A 14,411-nucleotide genomic window follows, 5' to 3' on the forward strand; every position below is an offset into this window, starting at 1 on the left:
CGGCAAGGGTTAGCGCTGCAGAGAAAGAAACGGCTTTCACAACAACCATTTGATTAACCTGGATGATTTTATGTGCTGATAGCGTCCACGGTGAGCAAATCATTATTAGATCTCATTTTCTGCACGGAAAAAAACCAGTGAAGCTTAGCTCCACGCCGTGCCCTGTGCATTGAATTTCTGTCTTTGACTTAAATAGGAATAAAGATGAGAAGAGAAACAGTGTGAAAACTCGGCGTAGATGTGGCGAGCCGAGGAGAACGGGCTCTCTGCACGTGTGGTGCCAAAGGAGGGCATTGCCCGCTGCACCCACAACGTCCGTGTTTGTGTGTGGCGCAGAGACAAAGGCATAAACCTCCTGCAGCAGAGGATCTGTGAGTAATGGATCTGGAATACGCAATATCAACACACTCATCACTCCTCATCCTCCATAGCCAAGGTCACCGAAAACCTCTGCATTACCTCTACATCTCACTTCTTCTCCGTCTTGCACTTTCATTCTCGCTCCCTCTGTCAGGGTGGCCACGTCGCCCTCTCACCCCGCCGAGAGCAGGCGGGCGAGCGAGTGAATGTGTCTCAGGGTTGCTGCTGCGAGCGCTTGATCTGAGAAGCAGAATGGATGGGAGTGTATTGTCAGACTGTCATTCAGCTGGTCTGTAGCAGCAGTAAGCCTTCACAAAATATTAAACTGCTTTCACCACATAAAAGCCGTCCTCTCATACTGCTGACATATGGCTTGAAAAGCCGCCTCTGGTTTGTTTTGGAGAGGTGGAAATTGAACACAACGGCTATTTGAAGTGGGTCGAGACGCTTTTCTGAGGCTGAATATACCAATGACAGTAAAGAGAGAAGAAAGCAAAAGCCTTGCTATTACAACCTGTGAGGTTTTGAATGTTACCATTGGAGGCGCGAGGGGAAGGGGATCGAGCTGAGACTTGCATGTGTGTCAAGTGGTGTGAAACCTCGAACATCGACCACCAGCTCTCGCCGAAAGAGCAAAACATGGGCTCTTCTTCACAACTGGTATAACAATCATCTTGGTATCCAGTCACAAGTGGTTGGAGAAGATCTAGTCTATTTTGAATATGTCAGCTACAGACATTACTATCTATGTCAGTGTGTTAATTAGTGTTGATAATGCCCCCCTAACCCTAACCCCCCCCCCACCCTCCCAAAACCCATTGTATTTGTTTTTTCTTTTCTACTTAGACAGTACCTTACACATCAAGTTAAGCCACCTTTATTTATAGTGCTTTAAATAAGGCAAATTGTCAAAGCAGCTTTACTGCATTAGTGTGTCAATGATGCAAGAGGACAATAACAAAGTCAATTTTTCAAATCACATTTAATGAATATAATTTAAATGAATTAAAATGTTTTTAAATGAGCTTTTATTTTTATACTTTCAGTTTTAATTTTAGTTTGGATTTTTATATTTTTGTTGTGCTGTTGTCATTTCTGAGCTTTAGTTATCTAGTACTCCAACTGTTAGTTGTTAATAACAACTTACTTTAATAACAACACTGCTCCGAATGTGAATTACATGATCGAATCACAAAATATTTTGCACCCCATTTACACTTGTTTTTAGTGCTGGCCACTCAAGATTTGATTACCTGTTACAAGTGTAAATGGGGCAGTGGAGGTGTTCTTGCAAACTTCTGCCAGTTCACCTCACCTCCTCTGTGCTCATTTTTACACTTACATGAAATCTATCCCACACCCTCCCAAGCAGTCCTGGCTCAGAGAGAGATAACAGTGGATTTGGTCCCGGCTGGGCCAACGATTTCCACATTGAAACTGCTATTCATATCAGAGAAGCTGCCTGAACATCAGGCAAGAGAAAAGGTGTGAAATAGCGCGACCAATCTGCAGAGTTCTGGGCAGACAGACAGTGTAAGACTGTCCAGGTGTCTTATAATATGAGGATTAGAGGTTTGCCAAGTAGTGAGCAGCACAGGCCTGATATGAAAAGAGGGATGGAGAGAGAGAGAGAGGGAGACTTACTGAGGACTTCAGAGACATCAGAGCAACTGCCTGTGCTGGCAGAGTGCCACAACCAAGACCATCATTTTCAACCCCCAAATTAGAGAGGTGACCATCTGACAATAAAACAGCCTGTGGAGAAGAGAAAAAAAAGAGTCAGACTTCCATTATAAATATTAATCAAATGGAGGCCTTTCAGAGATGGCATTTCTCTGCAGGAAAAGATGTAGTACTTGCCTGTCAGGGCAGCAATGGAGGTCAGCATGGCCTTTCCCTTGAGTCAAACTTGATTTAGCCCTTTTTGCCAGTATACAGTATAGAAAGTTTGAAACCACAAGATATTAAAATAAATTCATAAACAGACTGATAATAAAACAACTGAGAAAAGTGTATTATTCTTATGTTGAGAAGGGAAAATGGTAATGTCATATCCTCCTCTGTTCTATTGTTCTTCTGCAGGTCTTTAACCAGTCCGACTCTTGGCAGGTACAGAACACTAAAGGACCATTTTATTTCTAAATGAGTCTGAATGGCGCACCACAAAGACTGGAAATGCTGCTGCCCTTTCATTTTAAATGGTACGTTGGCATTTAACATTACACATGTCAGCAGAACTTCACTCTCCATATATGGCTTCTTAATGTATGTGTATTTGTTCACAGCCACTTATGATATTAGCTGTTGTCATCGGCAGTGGAAAGGGACATTTAACATGCAGATATAAAAAACACTCTTTTTATCATAAATTAATTTATAAACTACATTCATAAACTCCCACCTTTTTATATAGCCTCCTCCACATCCTGTAGCACAAATAATATACTTTTACACACAGAAATAAAAAACCTACAGTATAGAGAGAGAGAGAGAGAGAGAACAATATGTATATATATTAAATCACATCTTTGTAATAAGATCACTCCTCTCTGTTTTTTTTTATATACACTATGTGCTTTTAAGGCAATATACATTTTTAAGCATTTAATAAGTGAAATGATGGTTATAAATAAGGTTTTCATTTATAAGTCTGTTTATATAATGTGTCAATAATTTGCATTATGCCATTTCTTAGAAAGACAGTTAAATGTCTATATTTCTATAAATATCCACTTTTAAATTATCTTCGGTGTTTGACATTTTAAATTGTAATTATTATATATATATATACTTTAGAAAGCAAGTAGAATTAGTATTTTTGTTGAAGTGTTATTTCTAAACATGTCTATATTAAAGTTACTTTTACATACAGTAGGTCTATAGGATACAAATGCCACCCGGTAATGACACTTACTGTATATGTGTCTTATATATCTCTTTCTTTTTGCCATTTAAGTGTCTACATCTGACAATGCTCCCCTCCCTCAAACTCTCTCTCCTATTCTCCTTCTCTTTCTGTCCTCCCATTATGAATAATGAACTTGTCCGCCTATGATCAGGCCTATTGGGGATTTCCACTGCGTGTGTCAGGGCCTGTCTAATGGATTGCTGTATGCTAATTTGGCTAGAGGATGATGGGCAGTTCTCTGCTGGGGTCACCGGTGAAATAAAAGAGCCCTTTGTGTGAATCTGAGCCATGTGCCTTTGACAGACCGGCACAGACCTTGAGAGTCTTCTTTTATACTTGTGCACAGCTACTGGAGAAGGAAGAACAATGGGAAACAACAGGCTATGTCACTATTGATTTAGGGGGGGATGTGTGTCTTGGTGTCCTAGACCTCTGTAAACTCCTTCAAAGTGTGTATGTAGGTAACCGTCAGCCATTGAACACACTCTTAGATGGTTTTGGATAAGCCGATTCCATCCTCTGTGACCCAGAATCAGTCTCGCTGGCCCTTTTCCAACCCTCAGTCCATCAGCCATTAGACCATTAATGAAGTAACCTAACATTGTTATTGACTGGCTTGTCGGTAGCCCTGCCTGAGTCCTTAATAGGAGCCATTGGTCTTAAGTTAAAAAAGGGCTGAAGGAGGTAGAGGAGGCCATGCACAGCATCTCAAGTGCCCTGCAGAGGTGAGCAGCTGCCAACCCATGCAAATGATCTGGCGGAGATGAGCTGCTGTCTGGACGAATGAAAAATTCTGCCATTCAGCCATGGGATCAGTACAAACAGAACTCATTAAGTGTGGTGGGCCTTTGCATAAAAATATGTACAGCAAAGGTTAAACAGTTAAAAAGTCAAAGATGTTTTCACAGCAAGTATTGTTTCTAGCGTCTTAAAGAGTTCAACCCTAAAAATTATAATTGTGCCATTATTTATTCACCTATATATAATACAAAGCTGTATTACTTTTTCTTCTGTACAAAAAAATAAAATAAATACTTATAATAAATTAAATACTTTAGTCAGCGTTTGAGTAAGGGAGTTAAACTAGTGAACTGGATCAGTCTGATTTATAACCAAATCATTCAGACTGATTTTCTTATTCAGTAACAAATCATCTGTTTAGGAAATGAACATTGTCACAGTATTTCTTTCATGCGTCATGCCGCAAGAAGAGCTACTGTGAATATCAAGATTGTACAAATCATATGGATAATAAAATAATGATTGTATTCAGAAAGGATGCATTAAAAGTGATAGTAAAGACATTCATTTAGTTTTATATATACTCATAATATATTGAAAAGAGTGGCCAGGATATTCTGAAGAAATCTAACTTTTGTGTTCCGCTTTAGAAAAAAATATGTGTGTGTAAAATTGCACATGGGTAAGTAAATGATTAATACTTAATTTTTGCCCTTTTTTTTCTTCTCAAGAATGTTTTTTTTTAAGGCTATCGGGTTCATCCTACACATAAAACCCATCACAGAAAATGAATATAAGCAGTTGGAGAAGAGACTGGTGATGTGAACTGTCCCTCTGGAATGGGCTGCCATAGAGTTTACTAAAAATGTCTGATGGTTTCGCCCAGACAGTTAAGAGAGCTGTGTCTGAACGGAATCCAGATCTCTGGTATGTGGTGCAGTAATGACAGAGAAATGTTGTCATAATTATTGTAATTTCCTTTGATTTAGAAAGTTGGTGTAGTTTTAATTGAGCTGACAAATTTAGCTGTTTTGGATAGCCAAGTTCATGAATGTTCTTTTTTTTTTTTTTTTTTTTGAGACAGACTTCACAGAGTAACCGTTCAAAACTTTTTTTTAACAAATCAAGATAATCTTTCTTTCTTTCTTTCGTTCTTTCTTTCTTTCTTTCTTTCTTCCTAACATGTCACTAATGCTCTAAGTCCTGCTTTTATGCAATGTCTGCTAGCTTACTCTGAAAATGTATATTGAGTGAAAATGTATCTTCCAGTGATTATGCATGAAGATAAATTTCAACCCAAACTCAGCCCAGCATTTTATTCTCTTGGGTATCATTTGGATTGTGGCTTTAAAACATTCCCAGTGCTCCTGAGGAATAGGAATGTATCAGTAAAATGAGATAGTTAGCATGTATTTCTTATTACGGATGATTTGTATGGCCATCTGTCTGTATGACTGAACCTCTAGCATATCACAGTGCCATCAAAACCTCGTTTTCTGACCGTACTCACATAAACATACAAAATTGAATTGAGTTGGCTCCAATCAGAATGTCAGATGAATGCGTTGCCTATGTTTTGATGCCCTGCAAAGGGGACAAACAGTTACTATAGTCATATTTACAATATCAGACATTCTGTGGGAATTTATGCATGTTTATTGATAGGTTCCAGTTCTCTTGGCTCTTTCAGTATTTATGAATGGCAGTGGGTGTGGTGTGATGGCTCATGTGTGGTCATAATTCGTGATAAGTTGAGCATTCTGGCTGGCTTTATGGCACTTGTGGGCTCGAATTGAAAGGAATAAGAGGGTGTTTTAAGGCAGAGTGGATTTCAGTCTTATCCTGACTAATAGACTTGTGTAATATTACTCAACATTCATTCAGCTCTAACTGAAACATTGCACAATAACATGCCTGGAAGCAAGATTTAATAATTGCATTTGGGTTTTGTGATTTGAATGTTGTTTTATGAACGCGTATTGCCCTTGTAGCTGCCTAGATGGTTTAAAAAAACACAAAAGCCTCAATAAACTGATTAATGTGTTGGATTTGAATCTGACTTTTTTAACCCTTATTTGACCCTTAATCATTAAGGAAGATTTGGTGTAAGATTATACTAAAAGATGATAGTAAAATGAAGAAATATAATCTAAATGGGAAACTTTTATATATATACAAATATATAATTGTATATATATATAAAGACAGCTTTGTGTGTGTGTGTGTGTGTGTGTGTGTGTGTGTGTGTGTGTGTGTGTGTGTGTGTGTGTGTGTGTGTGTGTGTGTGTGTGTGTGTGCTCTTCCTCCAGAACTTTGTGTTTTCTGACTGAAGGAGTGTAACTCAAACTCTGTCCTTTTCTGACAAAGCTGTCTGTGTAAGTGCTGGTTAAAGAAAATCTTATTGTTGAAAGAACAAATGACTTAGTTCTAAAGTTTCTCATTCTAGGCTCAGCTTGTAATTGTATTCATCATATTTCCTCGTAATTGTTGGCGTGGCCTATAAGGTTAATACCTATGCTGGCTAAAGTATGTTGATCCATTCATAATCAGGTTCATCAATCTTTCCTAACTAAAATATGAACTCTATATTATAAAAAATCTATTAATTTGACACTTTGTTTCTTCCAACTGTTTGATTTATTAGACAGAGAAATATAAACTATAGTTTTCAATATAATACATTTGATATACAATTGATTATATATATATATATATATATATATATACAAATCCCCTCAAAAAAATGATTTTTTGTTTTTTCATTTCTATGTCACGTTATACACCATTTTAGCTTTAAAATGCACGTGAAGACTTCTGCCTTCTGTTCTATGTCTTTTCATTTTTCTGTTCACTCTGTTCAAATTTTACGTAGGGGTCAAATATTCAGTCATTTTTAGCCCATCATTTTTTGTACTGCATGAATATGTAAAATTGCCCAGCTTTGCACTGGACAAACTTCCCCAAACACACATGAATATTGTGCAGGTTTACCTTTCATTCTCAGAGTCCATTTCCTTAGCTTATCACTGTGCTACAGCGGAGCTGTGCTGAGGACCGACACCGCTGAGGCCTGAGGGCTGTGTGTATCTATGGCAGCTCATTCACCCCTTAGTTGCCTGAATGAGAAATGTGCATTTCTCCCAGCACTGACAACAAACCACGACTGCATGTCCCCAACAAAATAAAGCTCCCTCGCTCAGTCAAGAAAAAGACAGCAGGGTTTAGTTCTCTCTCTTTGTGTATATGTGTGTGTGTACATGTGTGTATTTAAGAAGCTCTCTCTCCTTATTTTCTTCTCCCAAGGTTACGGTCATCTTTTTGTACTGGATTATAAAAGGGTTCAGCGCAATGGAGGTGTTCAGTGTTATTTTGTAATTAGAATGTAATCCTCCTCTCATTGCACACACTCATTGGTAGACGCTCCCTGCATGCAGTTGGAATAATGTGAGTGAAAAATGCGAATAATAGCTGTACATCTCAAAGTAGCTTCTTTATGGGAAAGAAAGTGTAGAGAAACACATAAATATTCCTGTCTGATTGTCCTCCGATCCATTGTATTATCACAGGCACTAAAAAACGATTCTTCATATAAGGGGTTAGTTTTATTACAACCTCAGCTTTGTTTGCAATACAGCCTGCCTTACTATTGAAACAGCTTTGGATTGCAACAACAGTCTGGCATACTACTCTTTTTAGTGGACTAGTCCTAAAATAAACAGGAGCAAACAAATCACGGCAAGAGTCCTTTGAAAAAATGGGCAAATAAATAAATAAATATATAAAATGTGAGAAAAGTTGAAGACAGAAGGGACATGAGAAGGTAAAAAAGAAAAAGGTTAGTTGGGTGGCCTTTATAGATCTGTATGTCTGTTGAGGGGATCAGCAGGCAGCGGCTGATGAACTTCACTTTCTATTAGTGGCCATGGTAGGGATGTTCTCTCCCTACCGATCAATAGGCTGAAGGACAAGAGTGTCAGAAAAATGAGAGACCCTTCTCTTTCTTGGCAGGGCGGTCTCAGAGCGGACAGCGAGGCACTGAGTGCCAGAGACCCTTAGTCCCTCTGGAGTGGCTTTGAGTGAGGGAGCCATTTGGGGGGGGGGGGGTGTGCTGGGGGGTAAGGAGGAACTCTCATCATCCGATGTCCTTCTGTTAACAGATTGAAAAGGATAACTTAAGCAGAAGGACTCCACAAAACCTTTTCTGAATGTTTGGAGGTTGTTTTGTTTCAACTCTGGATTGCACTTAACAGCAGTAACAAATGAACACAGCTAGATGTTTGTAGCAACTCTTTTTCTATTTTGTCTCTTTCTTAAAAGAATGTTTCTTGTTCAATACAATTTCAGTCGATTACGTTTGTTGCAGGATGTCGATTTTATGCCATTTTGCTTTCATAATAATTAATTTAATAATAAGTAATTTAGTAACTTAATATTGTCATAATATTGAGACATAATATTGCTGCCAATGACAACAGTTCTGCTTCTTCATTGTACTTCTCCGAGCAGCACACTCTAGCATTGTTTATTTACTGAATGAATCAGCGGTTTTCAATGAATTGATTCAGTTCTATTGAAAGAATGATTCAATGACTCACCCCTGTATTACTGTGGCTGCGTCCAAAATCGTATCCTTTCCTACTATAGAGTAGGTGAAAATCAGTATGCGAAAAGAGTCATTTTCAAATTCATATTCATAAATAGAATAGTAGGTGAAAAGTTCACAGATGACATGCTACTTCTGGTGCGATTTTGAAATGATTTGAAATGATGCAGATTACTTTCATACTAAATACTACATACTTACTCATAAATGATTTTGGGTTGGGCCAGTCACTTGATTTGTTGCTGAATGAATCAACGTTTTGAATGAATCGTTTAGTTGAGTGAGTGATTCAGTGTCACCTCCTACTGGTGCAATGTTGTAACTGCAGCTACCTCATTACTTGTGTAACTCGTCTATCAAATTCAAGGACTGAAACTACCTATTATTAAATATAGAATAGAATAGAATAGAATAGAATAGAATAGAATAGAATTTATGGCTATTTTATTTGCCTGCTTTTGGCTGTAAACTTATTAACAGTTGATGTCTGACCCTGTTAACTTTAATTTTAAGTGCTTGCAACCAGTATTTTTTTTTTATTTTTTTTTTTCAAAAGCTGAAATTTCTCCAATATTACGCCACAAATGCCATTGTTAAGAACCTGAAACATTCCTTTAAACACATCTCTTGATTAATTCCTGTCAGTTACAGTACAAGGGCTTCTTCGCTCCCATTTCCTCTTGTGTGCTGCTCCCTGGACAGCATCAGCCCAGGAGAACAAACAGCAGAGGAAAGAGTGTGGATTATTCCATCAGCACCCTGTTCTCTGACAGCTTCTGTGCGATCAGGGCTGAGGGTTAGCATTCCCCCCCCGACCTGGTCATGTCTATTCAGCCTCTCCAATTCAGACAGGCAAATTAAGCACTTCCCTATCCCGAAAAGCGTCCCTTGCCTTCACAAATGCTGAATATGAAATTAGCTTGCAACTATTGAAAGGCAGCACAGGATCATTTTGTGCTGAAAGGAAAGTAAAAGGTGTACCTCATGTTTCTCAAATGCGACTGATTTCCCCCATGAAAGGAACAAGAACGGAAAAGAGGGGAAAGTGTTATGCCTTTTGTCCTGTCTGATTCTCTCTCTCTGTCTATCTGTCTCTCTTTCTTTTTTCTGTTTCTATATCTGTCTGTGTCTTTCCTTCAAGAGGCTGTGCTAGAGCGGCTTTAGATGTGACCAAAAACGATTTTGGAATCTCATATGTGGGTTTACATTAAAAAACAACAACATTAATTTCCATAATGCATTCTAATGGATTAGAGGGCTGTTTGTCAGGCTAGGTCAGAGTTCTGGTTTTAGTCAACACAGCAACCCACCTGACAAGAGCTATTATGTTTATACCTGTTACAAGCCATGGAAATAAAATGCACATAATTAGTTATTTCAGCCATGATCTCATTTATTCACCAGTGGCCCTGTTTGCTCACCTTCGGCCTCTCGTTTCATATTATAAACCATCAATGGGGCAAAAGATACATTATCATTTGTGATATCAGGTGACAGCTCACTCTGTGTGTGTTTGTGAAAGTGAGTTGGGGGGTGTAAAATGGGCTGTAGACCAGACACCAATTAAACATCTATTTGATGGGGGCATTAGTTCATTCTGGTAAACTATCTGAAGCATTTAGAGGCAGATATAGGAAGGCTTTGTCAGCATGCCATTTGTTCTCTCTTAAAGAGCAGAACCTAATGGAAAGGCTTTTTATTTGACAATGTTCTATCGTGAAAATTTGTCAATCAGTTGCCTATATTTCATGTTCATGGTACATGAATCAACTACGTAAACTGGACAGTTCGAGACAACACTGTTGAAAGCACACCAGAATTCTAGATTGTTTTTGTCTTTGTCTTAAAGGGACAGTTCATCCAGAAATGACAACTACAAGAGAGAGGGAAAGTAAATAATGACATTAGGGTCTGTTATAGAGCGTTACGTCATATGGCTCACTTTTATGCTGTATTTATGGTGCTTTTTTTGTGTGTGTGTTCAATTATACAATAATTTTTTCTTTTTTTTTTCTTTTTTTGTGAACTATCCCATTAAGGTCATTGATACACTGAAAATAAGCTGCATTATTGAATGTGACTAAATAAATAAAAAATATTCAGCCAATATACCGGTTGCTTCATTAGTTTTAGTTCATTTAGTGTTTCTCATACTTGAAGCCAGCGTGCCAAGAACGTGTTTGTGCTCCTTTGAACTCAGCAAAAAATCTTCTCCTCAAGCATTTATATTTAACCTACAGAACAAACTTCCGTTCCTCTCGTGGTCTACGCTAAACTGATTTTTGTTTTAATTAATGCTCTAGATGACCACAGCTGCTCCTGGAGCCTTCCATTAGAGGTCTTCTAAATGGGCCCGTAGAGAAAATCCCAAGATCCGCATCCACATGCAGTGGCCAAAGGCCTGCGAGCGTGCCTTCACATATAAGTAAAGTCAAAGGAAGGCATGTTCATATGCACATAGCACTCCCACACACACAGTAATTATTGTACAGGGCAGGTTCATGGTTTGTAAGTCCTCAAAAATGATTTTGACCAGTGCATTCCTCAACATCCGTAACGCACATGGTGCTTTCTAATAAACTCCAGCTCGGGCAGCGCTCCAGATGGGGGTTAGAAGAAAGGAACACTGATGGTGGTAAGTGGTTTCAGTAGAGACAGCCTGGCCCTTCATCCCTAGCCAGTAGAGAGCTGGGTGTTAGTCGGCTTTGGCTGCAGTCTACACTTTGGGTTTCAGCCACATTTTCAGTGTGTGTGTGCATTTGTTTTTTTTTTTTATATATCCTTTCTGCCCATTTCCTCCGAAACCCATCCTGGGGTTTAGGGTTCCTTTCGAGCCGGATGTTTGTACCCCCGGCAAAAGCTTGCGCTGCATTTTTTTCTTTTCTTCTTATTTTCATTTAACCTGTTTCTTTCATCTCTCTTTCTCTTTCACACACGCCACACAGACCTGCTGTGGCTTCCCTATGGTCATTCCGTGCCTGTTTTGTGGAATGGCCCACACCGTACTGCTCTTACAAGAATACCTGTCTGTGCTGCATGCTGCTTTTGTTTTTTACCTTTACTGTTTGTACATCGCCTCTGGCTGCATGATAAATACTGTGTAAAATGATTGTGGTCCAACAGAAGTATGAGGCTGCAGAAAAGTCACATACATGCCTTTTTGATGAAATGTCACCATTGCTGTTTAAGTATGTTACCATTGTTTTTACCAGTATTTGTATTTATGTATTTATTTATTTAAAAAGTTAATAATTTTATTCAGCAAAAACACATTATTTTATCAAATGAAACCGTAAAACCATGTAAAATGTTACATTGTTTTCTGTTTCAAATAAACACTATTCTTTTTCAATTTCTATTCATCAAGGAGAATGAGAAATGGTTCTTGAGTTCCAAATCAGCGTATTAGAATGATTTAGGAAGGATCAAGTACTGTAACACTAAAGACTTTTGAAAACTCATAGGAATAAATGGCATTAAAAAAAAAATATATATATATATATATATATATATATATATATATATATATATATATATATATATATATATATATATATATATATATATATATATATATATATAAGATGTATATAGAATTTTTTTAATTTATTCAAATATCAGTGGTTAGCATTTGTGCTACTCATTGTGAGTTTTTTGAGAATAAGCAGTCTTAAATTGCATGGGTATATTTCTTATTATGGGTATAAAATCAAATTTTTAATGCCAAAAATCATTAGGATATTAAGTAAAGATCATGTTATATGTAGATATTTAGCGAATTTCCTCCAGTAAATATATCAAAACGTCATTTTTGATTAGTAATATGCATTGCTAGGAACTTGATTTGGACGATTTTCACAATATTCAGATTTTTTGAACCCTCCGATTCCATATTTTACAATAGTTGTATCTTGGCCAAATATTGCAATACAATATAATGTTTATTTATATAGCACATTTAAAACAACTGAAATAAACCAAAGTGCTGCACAGAGAATGCAAAACAAGTCACACACACTATGTAACACACACTGTAAAATTGATGAGGTAAACTAAAATAAAGGATCATTGCACAGCAAGTCAAAAAAATATGAAATCACAAGTAGAAGAAATACATTTTAAGAGTAGACTTAAAAAGTGATATAGGGTTGAGGCAGTTCTGATATGAATTGAGAGACTATTCCACAACTTAGGGCCAACAACATTTTTGAGACGTGCCCTGGGAACTTGCAATAAACCAGAATCAGCAGATCTGAGTGCTCTTGACTGTATGTATGGATGTAACAAATCAAATACAGTAGGTACTGTGGAGCCTGATTATGGAAAGATTTATACACAAACAGTAAAATGTTAAAATTCAATATTTGACTGACAGCCAATGCAATGAAATCAAAACTGGTGTGATAGACTCATGTTTGCGCTTCCCATAAAGAAGCCGAGCCGCTGCATTCCTGACCAACTGCAGATGAGAAACAAGAGGAGCACTGATATACAGTGAGTTTCAGTAATCTAATCAAGATGATGCTTAGGAAATTACTCATATTAATTACTTAATATTATCAGTGGAAAGCTTATGTATGAGTATAAATCTCAATTAAGAAACAATTGACACTTTGTGGTCCAGGGTCACATTTGTCTTCAGGACTCTTTTTTAAGTTCAGACTCTAGTTCAGTTGTAGGCCTCTGTTCATTGTTTTTACTGACTGTGTCAATTGTCACCTTCTACAATAATCAAATTTTTTTTCAACAAATACTGATATTTGTAATTAATAAGACACTGATAAACATGCCATTGGTTTAGATGCTAATTTAAGTAGCTCTTTCATCTGACACGGTAACCCTTGACACCCCCTCCCCATCTCTCCAACCAGATCTCCAAACCTCTCCTCTCTTCTCTGCAAGACCTCATTTCCTTCATCCCTCCCTCCATTCCTCCATTCTCTGTCCAGTCTTTACAAAGACAGACAGCTATTCTCCTTCATTGTCTTTTTCAAAGAATGGGGACTATAGATTGGTTCCCCTTTTAATATGGCTGCTTTTTATGCCCAATTCATCCAAATTAAATTGGTCACAACCCACCTGGTGTTGCCCTGTCTTCAGTGTGTCTCATGGATCATTCAAAGCCTCTCCAGCCAAATTTCACAACCTCTGCTGACCTTGTGTCTTGCTAGTCTGTGGCTATTGTGGTTTGCCCAATAAAGGATGGCATCCCAAGTAGAGGTGGCGCGCAGAGAGGGGGCAGCAGCTCCAGTCCCTGCCCCTTTGATTCCACACTCTGAAAGTGCACTTCTGGTCATTACAAAATTAATTATAATATCAAATAAAAAAATAAGATATGTTTAATCTCAAGTTGAAAATGAATGAATTCATAATTTTAAATTTGTTCATTATAAAGAATAGAAGACAAATTTGACTGTTTATTCCTAAGCCTTTTGTTTATCATATTAATAAGCCAAAGGTATATATTTCATTGTGATTTGGCATTTTATTTTATTAATTGTATATATTGCTGTTAAAAGCTACATTTAATGTCAATATTAAATAATTATCATTATTTTATATAATATCAAAAAACAAGAACAACAAAATAATAATAATTATTATTATTAGATTTAATAATGGGAAAGTTTGATTATTTGTTAATGTTGCTCACATGTAGACAATGTGTACAAGAAAAATAACTGTTGAAATGCAATTATTTCATTTTATATATATATATATATATATATATATATATATATATATATATATATATATATATATATATATATATATATATATTGTTTTTATCCTGTATAA

The 14,411-nt window shown here is 37.1% G+C and overlaps 1 long non-coding RNA gene across 1 annotated transcript in view; it reads left to right on the plus strand.

Annotated features, from left to right (window-relative positions):
* LOC113056950 (uncharacterized) overlaps nucleotides 1–14,411 on the plus strand; it is a 106,900-nt gene that overhangs the window by 16,621 nt on the left and 75,868 nt on the right. Inside the window, exon 3 of the long non-coding RNA XR_003277769.1 lies at nucleotides 2,443–2,561. This is a non-coding gene — a long non-coding RNA (uncharacterized LOC113056950). The remainder of the gene's footprint in view (nucleotides 1–2,442; nucleotides 2,562–14,411) is intronic.

Source organism: Carassius auratus, chromosome 38 (genome assembly GCF_003368295.1).
Source record: "Carassius auratus strain Wakin chromosome 38, ASM336829v1, whole genome shotgun sequence".
Classification (NCBI taxonomy): domain Eukaryota; kingdom Metazoa; phylum Chordata; class Actinopteri; order Cypriniformes; family Cyprinidae; genus Carassius; species Carassius auratus.